At 43.8% G+C, this 19,575-nt stretch overlaps 1 protein-coding gene and 2 non-coding genes across 3 annotated transcripts in view; all 3 read right to left on the reverse strand.

Moving 5' to 3' along the window:
• TMEM163 (transmembrane protein 163) overlaps positions 1–19,575 on the reverse strand; it is a 292,446-nt gene that overhangs the window by 69,440 nt on the left and 203,431 nt on the right. The gene's annotated exons all lie outside the window — the stretch shown is intronic.
• On the reverse strand, positions 11,631–11,753 carry LOC114006386 (small Cajal body-specific RNA 20). The gene has a single exon (XR_003548107.1).
• On the reverse strand, positions 12,247–12,373 carry LOC114006385 (small Cajal body-specific RNA 20). Its single transcript, XR_003548106.1, has one exon.

Consider the following 19,575-nt stretch of genomic DNA (forward strand, 5'->3'; position numbering starts at 1 on the left):
CCAGAGACTCTCTTTTTTATTTATTCTTTCTGGTAAATTTCACCACCAACTCTCAACCTAACAACACATTGCACTCACCTGGGAACTTTGGGAGGGTACGATAGTGTAGTGGTCATGCAACTGGACCCACAAGGGAGGGTCCCAGGTTCAAATCCCAAGACTTCCTTGCACATACCATAGCTGGATGAAGGTGGATTGCACATGAAGACCCTATTGAGGGTTCTATCTGTCTGTCTCTCTCATGGAAGGAGTAAATAAACTTTAAAAACAAATAAACAAGGTTTTCTGGGACCACTCCAGTTTAATTATCATCAGAGCCTCTAGGGGTGAAGCTGAGCCTCTGCTTTTGTTTAAAAGCTCCCAGGCAAGTCTAATGTGCACCTGCTGTAGATGCAGGTGAGGTCTGTCTCTAGGGAGGCTCAGCTATGGGCAAGAAGCACCAGTTCTACAACACAGGCAAGGAGGAACCACCATACAGAGGTGAGGAAAGGATGAGCTCCTGGGGCACCTGGCACTCTCCTGCTTTCAGATCAGCTTTCTCTCCCTAAAAATAAGGGCAACCACCACAGGCATTCTAGACTTTCTTTAGGCAATTAGCCACTGTGACCTCCAACTCCATTCTCCTTTGAGGGAAGGAAGGAATAAATGTTTGCACTTCCTCCTGGCAGGAACAGGAGTGATGGGAGTGTTCCTCTCACCAGAGCCCCACAGAGACTCCAGAAAGCACAAAAGGTGGATTTGAGTTTTGTTTACATTACTGAAAGAGATAAGCACATAGGATACAAAGACCTCAATATGTAATTTTCTTTTTATGTATCTTTAATCAAAACCACCAACAAATCCCATAGGGGCAAGAAGCACATTTTGTATTTCTATGTCTACAGGAGCATGTACTAGGTGCTCCACATACATCTACAGAGTAGATATAATCATCAACTGCTGAATGAATTGTTGACTTGCAGGCTCTCCCTACAGAGTCCAAGGAGGCACCTACCACTGGCTAATGGGGATAGTAGGAAGAAAGAGACTCCCAATGCTTCAGTCAAATGCCCATGAAATAGCCCCCATGTAAAGAAACTCTGAGATACAATGAAAAATCAAAAGAAATCTGTGAGTTGGTTTATTAACGTTGAATTTCACAGAACTGTAATTCTATTTTCTTTACAGATATACCCATGAATATGCTCAAAAATCTTATAAAACCCTACTTTCATCTTGTTTTAAGTGGGTTGTAAATTCAAAACTATAGTCACCCTTCCCTCAGCACTGCTGGGAGCCTGTGTGTCGGAGCTGCTCCAACAGCCTAAGGCAGCTATTATTAGCAGAGGGTGTGATGCTATTTTTTAATGTTTTATTAATAATATATTGTGTTTACACAGCAGCTTTCTCCTCAGGCACTCAGAGTTCTGCACATCAGCTTCATAAATCCCTCTGGAGGCTACTGAGTTTTTGTTTTTCTACTGTTTTATGGATGGGGAGGGGGAAGAGGAATGTTTCCTAAACACAAGTCAAAAAAATGGGGGAATCAAGGATTAACAGGCTTGCTCAAGGTCAGCCAAGGAGTTCGAAGTTCACCCAGAAACAGAATGCAACTCAACTGGCTCACCACCAGTGGCCAAGCATCTGGCCCCTCGAAAGCTCTGAGAATACACATCACATGCTCACACTACCTCCGCCCTGGGACTACAGTGGTCTCCGGGATGTTGTGAAGATTCAGGTCAGAAGCAAACACTGCAAATATGGCTGCTGCTACCTCTGCAAGTGTGAGTGGCTTCCAAATTTAGGGAGTGGAAAAGGGTAACTGCTATCTCAGCACCTGGAGCAGCTGACCTGACACGTGAGGGCACTGAGGAGCCAGGTCACCAGAAAGAACAGACTCCTCTGTCTTTTCCAAATCCCAGAGGAGAACTTTATAAGTCAGAACAAGGTCAATAAGCTACCATCCCTTCACCGTAATCCCCTAGTCAACCCGAACTAAAACCAAATTTAAATTCCCACTGGAACAGTGGTTGTCACAGTGTGGTTCACAGATCAGCAACACCTGTATCACTTAAGAACTTGGTAGACAAGCAGATTTTAGGTCCACTCCAGACTTGCTGAACCAGAAACTTTAGAGAGAGGTCAAGCAATCTAGGTTTTTATAAGCCTTCCAGATGGTTCTGATGCACATTTAAGTTTAAGAACCACTGTATGGGTTGGCTCCATGGCCTGGTGGTTAAGGTGACTGGATCCCACATGGCTCAAGTGTACCTCTTGAGTAATGGCTTAAAAAGCACACTAGGTATGTGTGTGTGTGCACCAAAATTCCTGACAGGAGCAAAAGACGGAGGAGAAGGGATTGTAGTGTGACCATTCCCCATGGGGTAAAGCTTTCTCCTAGTAAGCGCAAGTGCCATTTAGAAAAGTACCACTTCGATAAGTATCATTGCATTAAGAAACACTCAAAGTCTGAAAGAAAGCTAATAAAATGCAAAGAAATGTAAAGCCACTTTTAAGAAATTATTAAAGATATTAAAGCCACCCTTTTCCCCATTCTACTAAAGACTGCAAATCCGTAATTATGCACAGCATTGTAAACCTCTGAATGACCTAGAAATAATCAATTTTGACTTCTGAAATTATAAAGGCAAAATTTACTGATAGACATACCCAAAATGATGTCAGATTGAAAGTTTGGCTTCTTGTCAATTTTAGGTTAAGAATCCGATGGCATACATTAATAAAGCTGAGTCCTCTTATACTGATTCAAGGTACTACTCATCAGGTCAAAAAGCCAAGAAAGAGAAACATCTCTAATCACCCTCTAACTTACAATAGACCTAACACATAGGGCAGACATGGTGATGCACCAATTCAGTCCACAGTTTAAAACGTAATTGTTTTATTTGCCATTGTTCTTCCTCATCTTCAAAGCACTGTAATCTGAGACATTGTTCAAATGTGAAATACCAAAAAATAAAAGGTTATTATGAGCACACAATACAGTACTCAAAGATGCACAGTTTCTCATTTTCTTTGTTCTCTCTAGGCTCTTCCTCTACATGTGTTCTGCCATTTCAAATAAAGTCACAAGTCAAAATAATTCCAGAGGCAGGAGAAAAGGGAGGAGAAAGAGCGCAGTGATTGGTTGTGAATGATTCTTTGTAATGACTGGCAAATGGGCACCTTTTGTTCACGGCTCTCCCCTCTCACTCCATCACTGTCGGCACCTACCTCCTCCCCTCGTTCAGGAGCTCGCTCCTCTTCTCTCTATATTCTTACCCATCTCCTTCTCCATCCCTTGAGTCTCCTTGGCTCTAGACTTTACCGCCTCTTGCCATCCATGTTTCCATCTCTCTCCTCTATCTCCAACTGCATCCATCTGTCACTGTGAACAGGTTGTGCCAAGAGTGAGGTCAACTTGGACCAAGGCCAGAGATGGTATAGGGAGGGACCAATGTATTGGGTCATTGGAAAGGTCATGATGTGTTTTTGCATAGAAAAACAAAGAAAAATTCATCATGACTTTTCCAATGACCCAATATTTAACAATTATATATTTTAATGTATGCTAAAAATGAATCATCACCCCATGCCCATAACCATATCCACTTTGTGGTAAGATCATCTACCAGTCCGTGATACACAATCACTGACAAAACCTCTCCTTACTCAACAAATGGCCATTTGCTTATGTCTATAATACTATGTAAGCTGGGTAGAGCCTGATCAACTGAAATCTCACTTAGATAAAACTTTATTCCTGGCTTCAACTTTATGAATGAAGGCAAACATGAGGAATTTACTATGAATTAGAGCCTAGAGCAGTCCAATATCATTTTCTGTGATGATGGGTGTGTTCTGTTCTGTGTTTAGTACAGTAGCCACCAGCCACAGGTGGCCACCCGAACACTTCAAATATGGCTACTACAACTGAAAAATAAAATATTAATTACTTTTCATTAATTAAAATTCATTCTACCCACAGAGTTTCATGCCTAAAGTCAACATGTGTTCACAGATATGCGTATATCCGCTTAACTTGCTATTGAAAGTATTTAGATTAATTAAGATATTCTGGGATCAGCAGTTAGTGTAATGACTATGTCGCTGGACTCCCATGTAGTCGACCATGGTTCGAGTCCTGAACCCAGTGGCTTAAACTCATACCAGGCGCTTGTGTGTGCATGCCCAAGATTCTGAGAGAATGGAGGAGAAGGGATTACGGTGTGGCCATCTTCCCTGGGGGGTGGGGGGGATTTCTCGCTTTCTGTCTCTGGCTCTCTCTGTCTTTCTGGTGAGCACACAGGCCCTGTTGCAAAAACCTCTCTGAAAAAAGAAAAAAAAAAGATATTTTGTGAATCAATGAAATGTGGGAAAAAAATTAAAAAGGAATGGAAAGCAACTGCAGGTACCAGAAACACTGTGTGTGGAGGAGGGAGGATAGGAAATGGCAGAGGGTGAGAAATAGGGGGAAAAAAATATATATACAAGAAACTAGAAAAGGAAAATTATTTGTTGATGATATCATGTATGATTAAGCCACTTTACAGTGTATTCTAAATGGGAAATGGCATTTTGTATGCTGTGATGATGTTCAGTGAAAGAATATAAAATAAATTAATTAATAAAAAATTTTTAAAATAAATAAAAATCCAAATGGCCACATGTACCATATTGGACAGTTTAATTCTAAAGTTTGGGCTGAAAATATAGAGGTTCACTGAACAGGTCTTGGCCCAAAGGGTACTCTGCTAGAATGGGTAAATTTATGAGAGCTAGCTCTGGGAAATCCTGTGAAAGGGCATCACACTTCTGGTACTGCCCACCCAGTCAATGCCTCATTTCTCTTCCTCCATTACCCCTCAGCACCCACCCCAGATTTACCTGCCAAGTCTCACCTGGTCTCATCTAACATCGACCAAGCCCCACACACAACAACTGCTCTTCCAAGTGTTACTGTCATTTTAAAAGGTATTTGAGAGACCAGCGGTTGGCATAATGGCTATGTCGCCAGACTCCCATGTAGTCGACTATAGTTCAAGTAAGTCCTGGACCTGATGACCTAAATTCACGCCAGGCATGTGTGCATACGTGCCCAAGATCCCAAAAGGAGAACGGAGGAGAAGGGATTGCAGCATGGCCATAGCCCATAGGGGGTGATTTCTCGCTTTCTGTCTCTCTGTCTTTCTCTGTCTTTCTGGTGAGCACACGTGCCCCATTGCAAAAAAAAAAAAAAAGATTTGAAACTTTAGTCATTCATATTTTAAGCACCATGAGCCAAGCCCTGAGGCTAAGGCAAAACAGTCTATTCCCAGCCACCAGCAAGCACATATCTAGGCTAAGAAATCACTACAGGACAGCCATCACTTGCAAATGTGAAAATGGGCAGTGGACAGGAGCAAAGTGAAGGGCTCAGAATGATGGCGCGTTCCCTAGGGATGGAGTGAGAAGAAAGGATGACTCTGCAGTGTAATGTCTAAGCTGGGGGCAGGAGGATGAACGGGAATCCCCCAGCAGAGAAACTAGAAGGCTGTAGAAGGTACTCCAGACAGAGAGAACATCAAGGACAAAACTGTGAAGGAGCAGCACTACCAGGCTCTGTTTCAGGGGGTGCTCAAAGTGGAGACGCTGTTCCTGGACATTCGGACCAAGGAAAGCAGCAGAGCAAGGTCCACACAAAGAGGTGCCCAGTTGGTCCAGGGAGCCCCCTCGAGATGGCAGGCACATAGTGTACAAGATGGTTGGTATAGGGACCAATGTGTTGTATTTCATAGCTACATTTTTTAAATTATGTATTTAATTTGATTTGTTGCTATTATTTAATTTGCCATAGGGAGCATGCACTCAGCAGAGAGAGAAAGGGAGAGAGAGAGGAAGAGAGAGAGGGAAAATGAGAAAGCAAGCCATCAGGTCCAGGACTCAAACCACTGTTGGCCATGTGGGAGTCCAGTACCCCCAACCACCATGCCACCTGCTGGCCCCAATAACTACATATTTTAAGGCATGCTAGAAAAAACTAATTACCACCCATGACTTCAAGGATATTATTACTTAAAGAAAAAATTAAATATGACTATGTTTAGATGGCTATTAAGTAGATAACAGGATAGGTGGTACACAGGGCAAAAATCATCCAGGTGAAACACACAACCTTTGGTGATTACAAGAAGTCACTGAAGGATTTTAAACAAAGGAGGTCCATGATATGGTAAGGGGAAGAAACTTGAAGCTGAGAAATCAGCTAAAAGGCATTAGTAGCAAAGTAAACAAAATAATAACTTCCTACAGAGGGGCCATGACAGCAGAAGCAGCATTAATATGAAAAGACATGAAGAAGATAGAAATGGCAGGACATGGTGACTGACCAGAGAAAGACACAAATACAGCCTCAACCTAGAGACTGGCCCAAAGGGAAGAGGTGGTGGTACATCGAGGCCAGTTGTAAGGCTAGGGTGGGGCCCTGGCAGAGTCTAGATTGAGACTGGCTAAGCTAGAGGAGGACTGCTCAGTCAGCCAGAAACGCAAGCCAGAGCAGAGGAGGTGTCTCCTGAATCTGAGCTCCTGGGGCCCCCAGGTCTCATATTACTGTTACTGGGGTTTGGGGATGGATAGAGAGAAAGAAACAGGAAACAGCCCATCAAAAAGTTACCAAGCCCTGCCCAAGATCTCTCCTTCCAATATACACTGCGGGAGGAAAGCATGCTGAAATGCATGGCCCGAGCTCTCTAAGGCAACCACTGAGACACTGGCTGACTTGTGTCGTGAGACAAGAGATTAGCGGTGGGCGAGAAAGATCCATTGCCTACTCTCATGCACCTCACATTGGAAGACTGACCTCAAACATATGAACAAGTAAGTATATTATGTACAGAAAAGTAGAGCAGGGGGCCAGATGATGGCATAGCCTCTGTGAGACAATCCCACATGAAAAAGTTCCTGGTTCAAGTCTAGACACCTCCCTGAGTACACTGGGCACATGCCTGCCCATGTCATCACACTTCTAAAGAGGGGAAAACTGACACAAGATCTGGAAAATGGGAGAGTAAGAGGGAATGCGCTCCAGCTGCCTGGGGGAGGAGCTAGGGCTCAGCGAGTGCACAGGCTCCCTGGCAGGAAACAACCCAGCATGTTCAATGTACAGCAAGGCCAGCACAGCTGGATGCAATGGCCACCCAAGGCCTTAAGGTCATATTGAGAATGGGGATTTTACTATGAATAGGACAGAAACCCAATGGAAAACTGAGCTGAGAAATGACATGATCTGTCTCACATTCAAAAAGGATCACTCTGGTTGCTCTTTTGAGAACAGTGCAGAGAGACATGGACAGAAGCAAGAGAGACCAGGGAGAAGGTAACTGCAATGATCCTGAGAAGAAGTGGTCCTGGAACAGGGCAAGGGAAGTAGAGAGGAGGAAAAGGACTGGGTTCTACAAGGGCCTGTGAGAGCCAAGGCAAATAGGTTGACATTCAGTATATTTGACCTTGCTAGCTAAGAAGTAGACCAACCAGGGCCAGCAGGAGGCATAGTAGTTAAGACACTGGACCCCCACATGGTCAACCGTGGTTCAAGTACTGGACCTGGCAGCTTGAAAGTCCTCCCAGGCACATGTGCGTGCATGCCCAAAATCCCAAGAGGAGAATGGAAGAGAAGGGATTGTGGCATGGTCATCCCCCTGGGGGCAATTTCTCTCTTTCCATCTCTGTGTCTCTCTAGCACATACACATGCCCTATTAAAAAAATATATCTCTCAAAAGAAGAACAGGAGGAGGAGGAGGAAGAAGATAACCAACCAGTTTTAGAGAGAGTTTAAAAGTACTTCAGCATAAACCTCCATTTCTCAGAGAATAAGAACATCCAGAAATTTTACTCCTTAAACAAATGGGTTATTCAAAGTGAACCAGTTGCTCTTGTACTTACGGTGGGGTTATGTCCTGATAAACCCATTGTAAGTCAAAAATATCATAAACAAAAATTGTATTTAACATCCTGACAAAGTTATCATAAGGTGGAAAATTCCTAAGTCAAGCCATTGTTAGTCAGGTACTGTCTTACCTTACTTGTTCATCAGGGTAATTATCGATTTAAATTTTTTTCTTAAATGTCTAACTGCTTGTCTGTGCATAGCCTATTTCTAGGCAAATAACCAAAAAGAGTGATAACAGCATCTTCTGAAAACACTTGGAGAACAGAGGCTCACTTCTCCCTATATAACTCATCATGATTTTTGTAGTTTTATGTGTGTTCATATTCTGCCTACTAAATGTAAACAAACACTATGCCAAAGTGGGGATTGCAGGAAATATTTACTAAGGGTCTACCATATGCCAAGAAACCTGCTATGCACTAGATGCAATGATGAATAAGACAGGATTGTTTTCCTCAAAGAATAAACAAAGGGGCATTTAAGTCATACAGGAATCTTCCTACAAAAGCTGAGACTTGAGCTGACTTTGAACAAACCAAAAGATGTTAGTTTGATAAGGAGGAGTGAAAACTGTGTTCCAAGGAAAGAGAAAGCAAATCCAAAGGCATCCTACAATTCATTAATTTAGCACATCTTCACTATACACCTACACTGTGCCAGCCACACATTTTAGGAAGCAAACAACACAGAAATGTGGGAGAAGAACCTTCCGGCAGAGGGGAGAGCTAGGTTTTAAGGCGGAAGTCTGCCTGACATGATGTAGGAACATCAAGACAGCCAGTGACCCAAAGGGGAATGAGGAAGGAGAGAATAGTAGAGAGGAAAAGTGAAGTCACCTCTGACTCCCTGACCTCAGGGAGGGAGGAATCAAGTAAGGTCTTAGAGCTATTGTAAAGATTCGGACATTCACAAAGTTAGGAAGCCACAGTGGCTCAGACTAGGACATGACATAATGTGGCATGTTTTGTTTGGTTTTTAAGTTCTATTTGTTTCTTTCTTCTCTGAGAGGGAGAGAAAGAGGGTGGCATCCCCTACTGGGTCTTCACCCTATGATCCACCCAAGTCTCAGCCAGCCCTGATGACAAGCATGTGCATGCATGCCCACCCAGCACGCACAGGATGTGAACCCAGGGCCTTCCCATATATGTCCAGTTGTTCTATTGCTCTGCCACTGTCTGACCACAGTGTGGCATATTTTAAGAGTATCATTGCTACTTGGTAAGAGCAAAAGCAGGGAGAGAAGTCAGGAGCTGTTGCAGTATCTAGGCCAGGTGAGAGCGTGACAAGTAATGTCTTGGATCAGGATAGCAGCATTGAAGGGCTGAATCTTTGGATATGTTCTGATCTGAGTTTCGGTCTGTTTGGGGGATATATTGCAAAGGCACAGGTGACAAATTACAATATGAAACAAGAGTCAAGAATGACTTGAAGCTTTGGACCTAAGAAAAGTGAAGGATGGAGCTGCTGTTTCCAGAGACGGGAAGACTATAGGAGAAGCAGGTTTTAGGGAGAAGTTGAGGAGCTCAGTGTTGGACATGCCAAGTTTGGGATATTCAGGTGGAGGTGCTAACAAGGCAGGTGGAGACAGAGATTAAGGCCACACACAGATTGGATTTAAAGCCTTGACAGTGGAAGAAAACTCCCTCTTCCCCACCGTGAAACCACAGGTACCCTAGTAAGACTAGAATGACGGTTCCTGGCCAGGAAGCCAGGCAGAGAAGTAGGCAGGGGCCAGCCCTGTGGAACCTCATGTGCTAAGTCAAAGTGTATAATTTTTTTCATGAAAACCATACAGAGCCCTTGACTGACAGCTTTAAAAATGATGAATAAAGATGACTAAATTTACAGTTTCACAGGGGATACCTATTTGAGCATATGCGGGGCCTGAACTGCATCGGTTCCCCCTTTTACTAATAACAGGCTTCAATGCTCCTCTCAGCCTCCACTCGCACAAGGGGAGGACTGACAGTCACCACATCCTACCTTGATCCAAGGTGCCCACCCCAAGCTGGGCTGATACTTAAACTTCAAATCCCAGAAGAAAGATAACAAGAACTCAGCCCTGCAATGCTACCGCCCTGATCCAAGACAGCTTTTATCATACTCTCCCCTGGCAGGCATCACAGCAGTTCCTAACTGCGGATGCATTCCACGTCAGGGATGACTAAAAGGCCAAGAGTCTGTAAACCAGAGTCCTTAACCAACATCCTGGGGGCAGCTGGCTAACTTCCCCTGGAGCAAGTGTTCAGTAAGAACTAGGCTTGAGCTGCAAGGCCTCAGAAGCCATGCAACATTTTCCCAGAGCATTTGGCTGCCTATAAGTGAGTCACAGGGTTGCTGAAATTAAAGGGGAGATACTAGCTCTAGAAAGGGTAACATATTATACAAGTATGTAGGAGGAAAGACAGAGTTGTGGTCATTTTCAAAAAAATATCATCTGCCGCAGTGATGAAGAGGCCCAAGAATGCATCGACCATGTGCTAGGTTAGCAAATTCTTTGCTTCCAAAGATTTTTCTCACATTAGGGCCAAAAGCAGCTCATGTGCTGAGCCAGGTTCTGAGGCTTCTGTGCTAGAGTAGACAATGGGATGGGGAAGGATGCCAGAAAGCAACAAGGAGGCCAATCCCCAGAGCACTGTGCAAGATTGCTCCATTGTTCACGTCAATTTGCTCTCAGCTACACATCCCTACCTTTGCTTCATGATTTGCAGCACTTCCAGGCAGGGGAAACACATATCCTGCCCATGATCAGGCTTGGCCATGGGCTTGCTTAGGGAATATAATACCCATTGCACCTGAGCAGAAGCTTTCACTGTGCACAGGTACTTGGACTCTTCTGCTCTAAGGTCCTCAGAGAGGAGCTATTCCTTCTGCCCAAGACCTGGTTCAAGAACGCATATGAAACAGGTCAGCACCAAATCCTGGCTTGTATATGACTGAGAAATTTAAGCACACGGAGGAGTTCACTAGGATTTTGGGAGTTGTCTGTTACTGCAGCAAAGACAGATATGAGGTTCTCAAAAGAGATGCATCTTATGTGAGTGGCAGCAAAAACCTATCTCCAAAATACAGTACTCAGAACTAGAGGAGGAGTTGCCTACTTGAGGCTCATTGTCCAATTATAACGGAGATGAACAGCCCCAAGTTTTTGTCCATCCTGAAAAGCAGGCAATGCCAATGGCACAGTATGCATAGAAAACCATTTTTTTAAAGAATTATTTTATTTAACTTTATTGTTTATTCATTTGTTTATTTCAATTTGACCAGAGAGGGACAGAGTGAAAGAGAGAGAGAGAGAGAAAGTGAGAAAGCAAGCCGCCAGGTCCAGGACTTGAACCACGGTCAGCCATGTGGGAATCCAGCGCCTTTAACCACCATACCACCTGCCGGCCCTAAAAATCATTTCTTTTCTTTTGTCTCTGTTTTGTTTGAATTGCCAAAGGGCACATATTTTTGCCAAAGAGACAGAAAAACAGAGAGACACAGAGAGAGAGAGTTAAAGCACTCCCCACAATGGGGCAAGGTAATGCCACGTCTTCTCCATTTTTCCAACCTGCCAGGATTTGGGGCATGAATGCACATATACCTGGTGTGTTTGTTAACGACTGAGACCAGGATTCAAACCGTAGTGGACCACATGGAATCTGGCTTCCTCAACCATTAGCCTACGGTGCCAACTCTAGAAAATCACTCCTTGGATGAATAATCTTTTCTCTTTTCCCACAGTGTCTGAAGTAGAAAAACAGGCTGCCCAGCTCCTGGCATTCCCACTACGATCCTCGACAGCTGATCTTGGCTTCCAGCCCCAACTAAGGAGAAAAGAGGCCCCCACAGCTCCATGGAGCTTTATTGTTTATTCATTTGTTTATTTCAATTTGACCAGAGAGGGACAGAGTGAAAGAGAGAGAGAGAGAGAAAGTGAGAAAGCAAGCCGCCAGGTCCAGGACTTGAACCACGGTCAGCCATGTGGGAATCCAGCGCCTTTAACCACCATACCACCTGCCGGCCCTAAAAATCATTTCTTTTCTTTTGTCTCTGTTTTGTTTGAATTGCCAAAGGGCACATATTTTTGCCAAAGAGACAGAAAAACAGAGAGACACAGAGAGAGAGAGTTAAAGCACTCCCCACAATGGGGCAAGGTAATGCCACGTCTTCTCCATTTTTCCAACCTGCCAGGATTTGGGGCATGAATGCACATATACCTGGTGTGTTTGTTAACGACTGAGACCAGGATTCAAACCGTAGTGGACCACATGGAATCTGGCTTCCTCAACCATTAGCCTACGGTGCCAACTCTAGAAAATCACTCCTTGGATGAATAATCTTTTCTCTTTTCCCACAGTGTCTGAAGTAGAAAAACAGGCTGCCCAGCTCCTGGCATTCCCACTACGATCCTCGACAGCTGATCTTGGCTTCCAGCCCCAACTAAGGAGAAAAGAGGCCCCCACAGCTCCATGGAGAAGGCCAATGAATAATCTTACTGAATTGAAAAGATAGATAATAATAGAAGCCCCCTTGTAAGATTCTGGAACCCTCACCTCCTGGTGGGGCATTAGACACCAACTCTACTGTCTTGTCTCTGTGGACAGTGACAAGCTCGGAACCTTCAGGACACAGGCTTCTCAGCATGAGCAGTTTCACTTCTTTTTATTCCTAGGAAAATACTCTATCATTTCCTTAGTAACCCATTTTCCAGTGTTTCTAGTTTGCTCAATTATAGTATTTAAAGTAATTAGATTAAATTGTTCAGTCACTTCAACTACTTCTGGGAGTCTATCCCTAAAGAAAAAGCTTTTCGCAGAAGAAATGTCCGTGGCAGCATTATTTATATTAAAATGGCAAATTTTAATGTGCCAGAAAAGGAAAGTTTAAGTAACTGTGAATATCATTTCAGTTGACTATTAGGTACCATTTTAAAAATATTTTGTTGATAGGTAAAAAAAGAACCCAAAAGATAAAATGAAAGATAAGTGAAAAAGCAGGATATAAATTTGTACGTATACAGGACTGCCCCCACAGCAAGGTGGTTAAGCACGGTGTGGAATCAGAAGACGGATTCCTCATGGTGAACTGTAGTTAAAGTCCCAGCCCCAGCAGCTTGGAAAGCATGCCAAATGCATGTACACGCATGCCCAAAATCCTGACAGGAAGAAGAAATGGAGGAAAAGAGGATTGTGGAGTAGAGCGACCACACCATTGGGGAGTTTTCTCTCTCTCTGGTAATTAAAAAAATGTGCATATCCAGATTAGAAATATGTAAAACTAAATCTAAACCAAAAGGAAATATTTCAGAAGAAAGTATAAAGTTACAATGGTGAAGAAAATGGACTTTGTTCCCCTCTATTTTCTGTATACTCTACTTCTATAATGAAAAGAATTTCTAGAGATACCTTTTCTAGCTATATCACTGTTAACTTTTTTTTTTTTTTGAGAGATTTTCACTGTAGGGTGCGTGCTCTCGCCAGACAGACAGAGAGAGACATAGAGACAGAAAGCGAGAAATCACCCCCCAGGGGGGATGGTCACGCCGCAATCCCTTCTCCTCCATTCTCCTCTCGGGATCTTGGGCACGCACGCACACGCACCCGGTGTGAGTTTTAAGCCACCGGGTCCGGGACACGAACCACGGTCGACTATGTGGGAGTCCAGCAACATAACCATTACGCTAACTGCTGGTTCCCAACTTTTCTTTTTACTTGTATCTTCCCAAGACATAAAGTACTGGTCTCTATCAAGTCTTGAACTTGGTGGTATAAACTAACTAGGTTTTCATGAGCATCTCCTGAACATCCTATACTCTGAAGGGGCATGGAGGTATACGTTGCAGTTTGGTGGGTTACACTGTTTCTGGGCAATATAGCTTCCATACAAGCTCAGCTGTTCATGCTTTTCCTTTTGTGCCTTCTAATTTTGCAAGAGGGCACATGCACTTGCCAGAGAGACAGAGGAGAAAGAGAGACAGCACTCTCCCACGCCATGAGGAATGGTTGTGCCATAATCCTTTCTCTTCACACGCTCCTTCCTTTCAGGATTTTGGACATGCGCACATGTACACCTAGCACATTTTTAAGCTACTGAGTTCAGGACCACACAGTCAGCCATGTGGGATCCAGCTACCTTAACCACTGGGCCATGGGCTGACCCAAATCTCCTTTCTTTAAACTGAAAATGATAAAAATATCACTTCCCTCCCTTAATTGTTATGATCATAAATTAGATGATGGGCAAAATGGTCATGTCATTAAGATGATATTGAGCATATATAAAATACTAAAGATTTTATGGGTCAAACACTCTGTGGCATGTGGGTAAGAATTTTGGCTTTTGGACAACTCTGACAGACTTCTCAAGTGCTTTTCACCAATGCTACTATGTGGAATATGTATCATTGCTCCCGTCCAACAATGTGGGAGAGCTAAGAGAGGGAATATCAGGAGAAACAGAGGAATGGAGAAGGCCTTAGGAAAATTAGTGACCTACCTAGAGTTATAAAGCTAGTCCAAATCAAATCAAATCTAATCTAAGACTTACAACCTGGTCAAGCTGGACTTCTCTTTATCTGTGTGTGTGCCAGTCTAAACAAACACACACACAATTATTGGACGTGGCCTTATGCATAAATGTTCTCACTTAAACAGTGGTTTTTCTGGAGTTACTAAGCTGGGAGCAGGGCCCAGAAGCCTTAGTTCTGGATCTCTGTTTGTCATCAACCTGGGGATCAATAGGGGAGTATCTCTAAACCTCAGATTCCTCAATTTGAAAATTAACAACTTTGACTTAATCATCAAGGCCCTGACACTCTAAAATTCTTGTCTAAGATGTAGCAATGGGAATTCTGGTTCATAACAGATTTTTTGTTTTAAATCAACAGTTTTAAGGCACAGATTTATTTGCATAACCAAAATGTAAGAACTGAACAGTGAGTAGTATTTACCCACTTGCAAGTTAGGCGAAAAAATATGAGTTTCTCACTGAGCAAATTACAAATTATGGGCTTCCTTTCACGTATGACTTCGGTTTCCAGACTGCAAAAAAATGAAATAGAATAAACGCACCATGATTTTGGCTGAATCTTAACGTTTTTCTGCAACTTCTCTGTGACGTACATACTCTACTATTTTGAAGAGCTGACATTTCCCAGAGAAAAAGAAAGAGAGGAAAAGAAAAAAAAGATAACACAGAGAGCATTTTAAAAGAAAGTATTATTCATCTATTGAGTTGAGAAGCTGATTTTCTGAACAAAATAATGACTTTAAATTATTTAAAGAATATCAATATGCTGGAGCCTCACTAGACTGCAATTTGGGGGGGAAAAACCACACATTCAAGATTAATCCTAAAGCTTTCATCTGGAGAAGCTAACTCCTAAAAATTCTGGAACTTGAAATCTACTACTAGACTCTCAAAATGTTAAGGTATCCCTATAAAATACAAATCTGTCCATAAATAGCTTATCAATTTGCTCCATAAGTCAGTAGTACAAACTAAAAACATCAGTCACACCATCTCAAAATATAAATGCTAGTATTTACACATCCATTATCATCCTGCCCATCACAAGAATGGAAAAATTCAGGAACCTAAATGGGACTTGCTGCAGTGCTGAATAAATACAAGGACACCCCAGAGTAAAGACAGGAAGGAAGGATTTCTTTCAGCCACAGGGGTCATATAAAAGACCACAGGAAAAGGAGGTGTAGCAGGTGCTTTGGGTTCACATCACACCCTCTTGGTTAGTCCAGATGTCCCCCGTAAGGCCTTGTGGCAGCTCCTGTGCTCATGGTGTCACCTCAGCACCCACTAAGGTGGCACAGTACAGACTTCTCAGAAGTCACCTGCAGAAGAGACCATGAATTGGCTGTTCCTCCTCTCTCGTTGAGCTCCCCACCTCCACTTCTGCTTCTTGGGTCACTCCTACAGAATCACTGTCCAAACAATTGTCAGCAGGGATTACAACAGGGACAGTCATAGTCTATTGTCAAAATAAAAAGAAAGCAAGATACTTTGGAGATAACACGGACAAACTCAGAGTCTGACCACAACATTCATGTGAATCAAAAGTAGACCCAGGACAGCAGCTGCCATATTGTCCTGATTTTGCAAGTTATATCTGTCCAGGGCGCTAGGATTAGGGCATTCTCCTAGACTCAAATGTCCAACCAAAAGCTAGAGTCCTCAGCATAATTATCGCAGTAGCCTATAATTCTGCATTGCCATAGAAGACACTCACAGCTCTAAGAGCAAGGCTCTGAATAAACCAAGCCAAATAATTCGAATTGGAAAGCCAAAGAACATGAGACTTCCTCTTCAAATAATTAGATTGTTTTGTTTTTTGTTTTTCATAGATTGGCAAAGTTTACTTAATTGTTTCTTCCATGAGTAAGAGAGACACAGAAGGACAGAAAGATAGCATCATAGCAAGGGTTTTTTGTTTGCTTGTTTGTTTTGAGGTTTTTGCCTTACGGCACAGACACTCACCTGAGGGGAGAGAGAGAAAAAGACAGTAAGAGGGAAAGTGAAAAGTCACCACCCAGAGGGGACAGCTAGGTCGCACCCTTCTTGTCCAGGAATCTTGGATACACACATGCCCGGGGTGAGTTCCAAGCCAAAGGGTCCGAGACTCAAACCACAGTCTGCCATGTGGGAGTCCAGCGGTGTAACCACTATGCCATCTGCTGGTCCCTTAGCAAGGTCTTAATGGCCCAATCCACCTCCAGCCTCAGCCAGCCCCACCCAGCCCCAGACCATGGGCAAGCATGTGTCTAGTGTACTCACGGAGGTCTACACACTCGAACCAGGAACCTTCCCTTGTGAAATAGCCTTGCAGAGTGTTACATTCTACCACTGTGCCACTGTCCGACCCCTTAAACAATTATTTCACTGCTGAAATTCAATAATTTTCACTTCTTTGGGGAGGGAAATCTTTAAGTCTTCTAGAACTCCATAAAAGGAGACCTTGGTAAGTTGGTGTCTGCCTCCAATGAGCACAGGGAACAAAGGTTATGCCTAGTTGTGTAGGAGAAGGCAGGGAAGAATTTGGAGCAAGCAAAAAAGCTTTCTGCATCCAAATAAATCCAGAAAGGTTGGCCAAAAGTTCTTCTGATGGCTGGTACTGCCTAGAAAGGAGAGGAAGACCTGTAAGTACAGACATTAGAACAAGCTCAATCAGAAGGTTGAGAAGAAGAACAATGGAAACAAGTTTTAAAACAAAAAATGCCTCCCCCCAGGGGACGGGGACATGAGTGGGAGAAAGTGGAATGGGAGGCAAGTGCAGACAGTTATGGGCCAAAGGGCATCCAGAAACTTGTTTTTGACCCAAAGAAAAAGCAAAGACTGTTCACATCACCAGCCCCTCCCTCACCTTATTCATCTGGAACCTGAATTCTTGTGCCAATATAAACACAACGGGAAGCTCAGCCTGGTGGTACAGGTGGTAGCTTCCGAACAGCAGTGCTGGAAGCTGCATGGCTGACTGCAGGTTCAGATCCCACGTTGACCTGAAATGCGCCAAGTACATGTGCCCAGGATCCTGACTAGCTAGAGGGCTAGGGGAAGGGCGCTGAGCTATGACAAGACTGTCAAGGGTGTTTTTTGTTTTGTTTTGTTTTGTTCTGTTTTTTCCCCCCTCTCTCTCTCATGAAAGAAATAAAAAGTAAACTATAAAAAAATAATAATAATTAAAAAAAAGATGACGGGGCAGTGGAAAACAATCTTGTTATAATTGACCTGACTGTATCTACTACTACCTGAGAGAAGCAAGGGAAGTGAGAGGGACTAGTATAATAAGACAACCTGTCACAACCTGTCTCTCTGTCTCTCTTTATGTGCTGTGCTATATCCACACATTCCTCCAAATACAGAATCAAATTAACGTCCTAAAAATGACTTGTCAACCTGTTAATTAAGGATGTGGACACTTGTATTAGGAAATCATGCATAATCATTTCCGTGGAATCCATCACAATGCCCTGACTTTGGGCGATGATCATAAAAGCTCTGGTCGAGCCTCACTCTTGCTACAAGAAGAGGCAGCAGAGCGTGGCTCACAGCAAAGGCACTGGGACCAGAGCGACTGGCTGCATTGCAGTACAGCACTGCCTAGCAATGCTTGGCCTGGGCCTCAAGAAAGTGGTTTAACCTCTCTCTGCTGGCGTTCCCTTGTCTGAATAATGAGGACAGCAGTATGGCAACTGTGAGTTAATTAATGCTCAGAGCTCCTCAGCATAGGGCCTAGCCCAGAAAGTCTTTAAGAAGTGGCCCTGCCACAGTGACGTGTAGTACTAAGATATAGTGCTCCACAGGCTGGGGCCTCACGAGAGGACAAGGTTCAATTCCAGTCTACACTGAAACAGGCAGAGTGCTTATGGTCCCAGCAAGGATGCTAAGGCAGGAGAGAGACATAGTGAGATCCTGTCTTTAGAAAAAGGAAAAGAAGCAAGTGACCCATTCAGATGATACACACAGTGTAACACGCAAAGTCCTCTCATTCTCTTGGACCACACTCCCATCTTCCCATGAGAGGAACTGTAATTCACCCATCGTGGTCCAAAATGCCACCTCACCTATAAACTCTCTCCCAGTGCTATGCCGGTGGCCCAGCAAGGACAGGGATTACACTCATCTTTAGAATGAGACTAACAAGCAAGCTCACCCAGAGTCACTGCCAAGGGGACCATGACAGGGCAAGTCTTGATTCCCAAACTGACTGCTCATCAGAACCATCTGTGGAGCCCATAAAGAATCCAGATTTCTGGGCTCTACCTTGAAGTTTTGGACTCCACAGTCTGCAGTATGAACTGGAAAAATGTTATTTGTTTTGTTTTTGTTTTTATAAAGCTTTGGTTTCTTATAAAGCAAGATTGGCTTGGAAATTGTTTGTTTAATGCCAGAGGGCACATGTATGCACCAGAGAGAGAAAGAGAGAGTGAAGGCACGCCCCCGCTACACCCCCTGCCATGGGGCCCAGTCACACTGCAAATCCCCTTTTTCTCCATCTCTCTGTCTCATCAGGAACCTTGGCAGGTGTGCACACAGGCGTGGTGCATTTCTCAAGTGGCCAGGTGGGATTTGAATCGCAGTCTGCCACATGGGCTCCAGCCCCTCCTCCATCACTCACCTGCTGCGCTGTAGGGACTTTCTCCCACAGCACAGGCATGGCTCTAAGTCAGTGGTTCTCAGCCTGCAGTGATTTTGCCCCCTAGGGACAAGTGGACATTTGGCAACATCTGCAAGCATCTTCTATTGTCACAGCTGGGGAGAGGTGGTACTGGCATGTAGTGAGACCAGAGAAGTTGATAAATATGCTACAATGCACAGCACAGCTCCTCACAACAAAGTCCAGCCAGGTCCATAATGTCAGGGTGCCAGTGTTGAGAAGCCCTGCCCCAAGTCACATTAGGGTGTGTTTTCTGCCTGCAGGTGCCAGACAATGGCCCTTAAGTTGCCTAGTTCATCAACTGCCACCAACCCACAAAGCCAAGAAACCAAGATGGGTAACATGGACTGATGATGGGGGAATAGTTTTGAAGGAGCATCAGTGATTCACAGGAAGACACTGCATGCTCTGCGCGCTCAGCGTGAACATACACTTCATTTCCAAAGGGCCCAGCAATCGTCCTGATGTTGGCGACATATCCGAGACAGGGTGGCTTTTCTGTTCCACCTGCTG

Source organism: Tupaia chinensis, unplaced genomic scaffold (genome assembly GCF_000334495.1).
Source record: "Tupaia chinensis unplaced genomic scaffold, TupChi_1.0 Scaffold147433_1, whole genome shotgun sequence".
NCBI classification, from domain to species: Eukaryota; Metazoa; Chordata; class Mammalia; order Scandentia; family Tupaiidae; genus Tupaia; species Tupaia belangeri.